The 6,718-nt window shown below is 33.3% G+C and overlaps 1 long non-coding RNA gene across 2 annotated transcripts; it reads right to left on the bottom strand.

Annotated features, from left to right (window-relative positions):
* Positions 1–2,586: 2,586 nt before the first annotated feature.
* LOC149134393 (uncharacterized) lies at positions 2,587–5,231 on the bottom strand. Of its 2 annotated transcripts, none has more exons than XR_016242873.1 (2): positions 4,043–5,231; positions 2,587–3,488 (listed from the first exon to the last, which is right to left on the bottom strand). It is a non-coding gene; the product is annotated as an uncharacterized LOC149134393 (long non-coding RNA). The 2 variants fall into 2 exon arrangements; XR_016242874.1 differs by lacking the exon at positions 4,043–5,231 and adding an exon at positions 3,617–3,873.
* Between the last annotated feature and the right edge of the window lie 1,487 nt (positions 5,232–6,718).

The raw sequence follows: 6,718 nt of genomic DNA, 5'->3' as shown, positions 1-6,718 counted from the left end.
CAAATTCTTAAAAGAAATGAAAAGAAACTGTTGGTAGGAAAAGTAAGTAGGAACAAGATTGGTGAAAAACGAAATGAAGACGTGAAGCTATACTCAATTTTTTTTTATAGTGTGCTGATGTATGCACAGAGTGTAGTAATACTGAAGCATTTCAAAAGAAAATGTTGAGGTAATTCTATGCTGGATATCCTGGTATTTCGTGGATGAAAGCTTTAATGCGTAACTATATGTACTGGTCAAAAATGGCTAGAGAAATTGAAAATTTGGTGAAAGGTTGTAGAGGATGTGCCCTAGTAGCAAAATTACGGACGATTAAAAGTTAACCTTGGTGAAAAGATGTTCCGTGTTCAAGACTACACAGCGATTTTGGTGGTCCTTTAAACGGTTTATACTACTTAGTGGTAGTAGATATTTTCTCTAAATGGTCAGAAATTTGAAAGTGTAAAAAGTTAATCTCCGCAATTATGCAAATTTTTTACATGTGCTGTTTGTGAGATTTGGCATCCAGGATACTATAGTATCTGATAATGGAACACAATTTGCGTCTTTTTAGTTAAAAACATTTCGTAAAATTTTCGCTATAGAATATTAACTACCTGCCGTACCATTCCAGATCTAATGGACAAGCAGAACACTTTGTTGATACGTTCAAGAGAGCTCTAAGAAATTCGAATAAGGAAGTCACGGAGTTGGACAAGATATGAGGCAGGTACCATGTAAGTCAAATATCCCTATTAGGTGTTCATGTTATTTGAGATTCAGGATATGTAGGTTCAGTTCACTTGCATTATTATGAAAAAAGTTAAGGTAATGAACTGGCAGAACTGTTAGCATGCTGAACAAAATACTTAGCGGTATTTCATCCATTTTTATGTTCTGACTTAATTCTACTGAGATCTTTTATCTTTCATCTTTTTGGAGTCAATAAAATAAGTATCAATCAGGTAGTATGGGGTAGATGTAATTGTCTGCTTCTCACCCCCCAAATTTTCAGGCCTTGTGCCATTATTAGAAAGAATTATTACAAAAGCGTTCGAGATATTTAATATGCAAGAACTCTGCATGGCAACAAGTAATTAGGATGTACTGGATATCAACCAGTCACCAGGAATCATGCAATAGCTCTGATTAACAATTGCTTACAGCTGGGAACCATAAGTCTGTAACTTCGGAGATCTTTTATAAACAAACAAACAAAAAAATCATTTATTAGGAGCAAGACCAGGTATTTATGTTCTAATGCTGAGAAGACATTGAGACGGAAAAAGAGAAAGAGAAGGCGAGAGTCCGAGAAAGATAGAAAGAAGGAGAAAAAGAGAGGGAGAGACACTTAAATAACTGAAAGCTTCTTAAAAGTAAAGTACCAAACTTCAACATACACCGATATAATAAAAACAAGTAGCAGACAACTTCTAAAAAATTCATTAGTTGATAGTTGTGTAAAGACACAGGATTACAATAGCTTTGCCTTTGGAAGTCTTCAGATAAAATGTTATCTGTTGAAATTTTAAAAGAAATCCTAGAACAATATAATTCTCATGTCTCTGGTATTGTATTACAAAAGACTACAACCATTGCAGATCAGCTTCCAGTAAAATGTTTATAAATCAATTTACGATCATTGAAAAATGAACTATAGAAATATTTGCAATATATTTAACAAAAAAAGAAAGACTATAAGGATAACAAAGGTAATTAGCAGAAAAGATGAGATAATAAAAACAACAACGCAATAATAAATATAAAAAAGCAGAGTCAGTCAAAGAGTGAAAGAGCTTTTGTGATACAATGGTTTAAACCAGCATAAGACATAAAGACATACAATACTATGCACGTTCATGAACATAAATACAAATATATACAAAAATATAAATATATACGTTTCTGTGTATATACTTGTTTGTGACAGTGTAACTATATAGGCAACATATATGTAATATTGTTGGTGCATACATTTATCAATGTGCAAATATGTTTACATACATAAATATATATGCATATAAAACTTTCATAAACAGCAGTTTGCACTGTTTTACCAAAAAGGAGAATTACACATGCCACTAAACGTGACTAGGGTGTTAAGAAACACTTACATTACTAGAAATAAGGAATCTATTTTAAAACGGGGGCCACATTTTTCATTAATGTTTTACGTAGTGTTTTTGGTACGGAAAGACTTTCAAACTTCGTATACTTATCTATTTTGGATCTTTTTTAAAACGGGGGCCACATTTTTCATTAACGAAACACTTTGAAACTTGGAACACTGGTAGAATGTGTCATATAAAACATCTTTTTCTCTTAGTCTTCTTTAAAAAAAAAAGAAGTCCATAAGTTATTCCATGTTAAAGTTGTCGTATTTCTGTAATTTCAACCAATCACTGACGTCTATTCAGCCGATATACATTAAGTGCCGACTACATAAACAAACGATTCTGAAACAATTAACCCTAACCCTATAAAACGAAGGTATGGGGATTAAATACGCTTTACATCGCTTAATCAGCCAAAGGAGTAAATATAAACAACTGAATACTTGTCAGTGATTGGTTGAAATTATCGAAATAAGACAATTTTTTACATGAAATAAATTCGAATACAAAATATTTGGCTGCCTCATCAGTTAAGCCTGCTTGGTTGTTCGGCTCTTTCCGGACTAGCTTCGCCATTAATGTTTATGTTTTCGTCATTCAAGTAATTGGATGATTTAGCGATTCGCTAATGTGTATATATGCATATAAATATGTGTATATATTTGTATATATGTATATATGCATGTAAGTGTATATATATTAGGGCAGATTGATTTTCCATACTTTTGTAGTTAATGACTTTGAATTAATCGAGATAGTGGGGGCTTAATGTGATAATAACTAACAAAAAAAGTCTATCTCTCTAGCTTTAACTGTTTTTTTGAGGAAGCTGTTTCACAAAACTTCAAAATACGGTAACCAAAAAACATCGCATTTTCACCATTTTCGGTCGAAAAATACATGTTATTGTCATTTGAAAAATCAAAAAGAAATGTTGCATCTTTATTGAAAACGAGTAAAAAGATATAAAAACTCTATAGAGTCAAGAAAGACAAGCTTAGATACCAAAAATCATCATAAGTTTCACTGTAAGAGCCCTTAGAAGCGAAGGAAACCCTCTTACGGCAGCTTAGGGCTTTGGCCAGAATGTGTTCGTGCCTTGATTCGAGTCCATAAACAGTCTCTCTTTGTGCTTTTCATTGCGTCTCACTTTCATTCTGTTTTTTTTTCTCTGTCCAATTTCGATTTTTCAACTATTATCTGTTTCACATCAAGGCAAGCCTTAAGCGGGTCCATAGCTTGTAAGTCAAGGACGAGGGCATAAGCAAGACTTGCCCCAAGACTGGAAGAAACACCACACCTGATCAATTCCATGGCTTATCTGGGGTGGGGTTTCAAAAAGCTTTAAGCTCCACTTGGGTGCCTCCTTGGCTTGAAATCGCCATCATTAGATGACTGAAATAAAAAAAAAACGAAAACAAAATTACTGAAGAGAAAATGAGGAAGAGAGGAAGAATAAGAGACAAAAAGTAGAGAGGTAAATTAAATCAAAAATGGATTCAGATGTAGAGAAAAAATATTACATCTGATTCTCCCGAGCTAGATCCCAAGGAAATATATTGTGAGGATGTGGAGGTAAGTGCGGCCAAATCCACTTCCTTCTGCTGTTGAATTTGTCTCTGTAATTTTTCTGCCTTCTCTTCTGGTTCCTCTTCACAACAGCTTTATCCACAGAGCCGAGCTGCAAAAGAACCCATGTGTCTATCTTGGCTCTCTGATCTCTTAAGTATTCATTCTCCGCTACTGGAACTTGAAATATTTAAGTATATTGAGCAGCGGATTTAAAATAAGAGATTAATAATTATTTTTTTTATATCAGAGGGCAAAGGTAGATTACAGGAGGAAAATGTGTATATTTTCCAATTACATCCATGGGATTTTCTTCTATTTAAAAGGCAACTAATTAAGCTAAGTAAGATTAATTAAAAGTTAAAAAAAAGTAGCTTTACCTTCTTACTGGCAGGACACCTGCAGAATTTTCTTTCTTGCACTTCACAGCACTGTCATCAAAAGAACAAAGACATAGCAGATAGGTGCAAGCAGAAATGTCAAAAATTTTATCCAGCATTTCGTTCAAATTCTGTTCCTTGACTTTGGAAAGAGATTTGTGGTTTATCTTTTTTGCTTTCATGAAGCACAATTTATCCACTAATTTCATTACATAATATTCCTCATATAGGGGCAGCTGTGCGTTCACTGTCTGCCAAATCCCAATTACATCCTTTGCTATTATTTTAGCATATCATAGTCTTATGAAGGAAATAACTGTACTGAATAACTTGCTGGAGAGTAAGAGGCTCAGTTTTATCTAAAGGGGAAGGCTGACCACTAAAGCTTTTGGCACTATCACTTGAAGTTGATACTGCACACTTCCTTTTTCTACCCATTTTTTATGAAATATCTGAAAATAATTTAATTTAATAAGCATTTGATAGGCACATATCATTAGAGGGTACAAAATAATATATCAATAAACATCTATAAAGCATTCAAACAAGTTCTAAGCATTGTTTTGTTGAAAACGACACTCAAATGATAACAAAAAAAAAAAAACTCCTGAGCTGCCAATATCGAAAGAATTTGTAAAATAACTACGCGAATTCTTTACATGCTTTAATATTTCGAGTGAATTTTCAAAAGATAGAAAGATCGTGAATTTCTTAGACGTTATACTTGACATACAGACCGGCCTTTACTCCCTATATCATAAACCTAACGAAAATCTAAACTATATAAATAAACTTCCTAACCATCCAAGATCATTCATTAATGGACTAATCAAAAACACAACGATCAGAATATCTAACTTATCAGCAAATAAGCACATCTTCAGTAAGAAAGTCTGGTATTATGATGAAATCTTACCCCGAAGCGGTTAAAACAAACAGATCAATTACATAGACAATATTAATTAAAACTCTCATCAACAAAGAGATAAATGATAAGAAGAAGAATGCTAAGACACCAGATAAAGAGGACCACAGAAAGGATATAAATAACGTAAATAATCAGCGAGGAAAAGTAATCCTCAAAACTGACTTAATGAGTATTCATAATAATAATAGAAAATCTAACATTACCAATGGCAAACCAACCACCAATAGAAAAGAGATCTTCAACTCGGCAAAAAATTATTTGATAGATATGAATTGTATCAATGTAAATATAGATCCTAGTAAAACTAACAATAATCATAGAAGCATTGACAATACTACAGCTAACTATCCACTGAATACAATTAAAAATAAAAAGTATAAGACTAAGAAATGTGGTGTAACATGGTTTAATGCCACCCACCTTCTCGTTTCTACTTAAAACTAATATTCCTAAACTATTCTTTTTTATCTTTATTTATCTAATCCCATCTTCTCGTTTCTACTTAACACTAGTATTTCTAAACTATTCTTTTTTATCCTAAAGAAAAGCTTTCATGCCAGCACAAGTATTACAAAATATTCAGCTCATCTACTGTTGAATATCTGCACTTGACTACAGCAAATTTAACTAGCAACAGAACTTATGCAAATGACCATAAACTAAAACCTATGAACTCAACATGAGGGACTGATGTCAATATTGCTGCTGCTGCTACTACTACTACTACTACTACGACTACTACTAGTACTTCTTTTGCTGCTGCTGCTGCTACTACTACTTCTTCTTTTGCTGCTGTTGCTACTACTACTACTACTACTACTACTACTACTAATAATAATAATAATAATGATAATAATAACAATAACAACAACAGCAATACTACTACTACTACTACTACTACTACTACTACTACTACTACTGCTACTACTACTAATAATAATAATAATAATAATAATAATAATAATGATAATAATAATGAATGCCCTGATGCCAGGCAGTGGCTCTCATGGTTTCTGACCTTAACTGATTGGAAGTGTTATCATGTACATTGTTTTGTCTTGGTATAAAAAGATGGGCTACAGCAAATATTCTGCTTAATACCATAGATTTGCTTGTTAGTTGTTTGACCTTAACCAGTTGAGCATGTTCTTTGGTGGCTGATGATAAGTGCATCTCTGATCACGAGCAGAAGTAGTGGGGAAGCATTATAGTCATGTGTTGATAGGAATTCTTTAGGGTTTGAATAATTCACCTTTGGAAACATTGGTGTTTCGTTCATCATCCTTAAACAAACCTTATTCAGGGACCTTTTGGGTGGGATGGGCTACTGAACCTGAAGAAAATTCTAACTGGGTCCCACTTGTAAGGTCATTTGCCATTTACCTTGCCATAAGATCACCATGTCATGCACATATGCTTGTGATGCATGTGCCTGGTGTACCCTTATCCGACGGGTAGTCATGATGGGTATATTGGGCTTTGCATAATTGTATTCCAGTGTCATTCTGATGGCATGCACTGCTTTCTCACTCAATAATAATAATAATAATAATAATAATAATTTTATCAATCAACTTACCATAGATGTAATCTGCAGCAACTGCTGAGATCCCTTAACTTGCTTCTGAATGGGAATTACAGTGTAAGAATATGGTCTGCTAAAGCAATGTTTTAACACTCAACAATAAAATTTTTTACTGGAACATTTACCAAGATCTTTTTTTAAATGATCTTGCATAAAAATTACT

Source organism: Octopus bimaculoides, chromosome 8 (genome assembly GCF_046866305.1).
Source record: "Octopus bimaculoides isolate indiv1 chromosome 8, ASM4686630v1, whole genome shotgun sequence".
NCBI classification, from domain to species: domain Eukaryota; kingdom Metazoa; phylum Mollusca; class Cephalopoda; order Octopoda; family Octopodidae; genus Octopus; species Octopus bimaculoides.
Note: the sequence above shows the minus strand (reverse complement) of the source record. Positions and strands in the feature narration are given on the sequence as shown.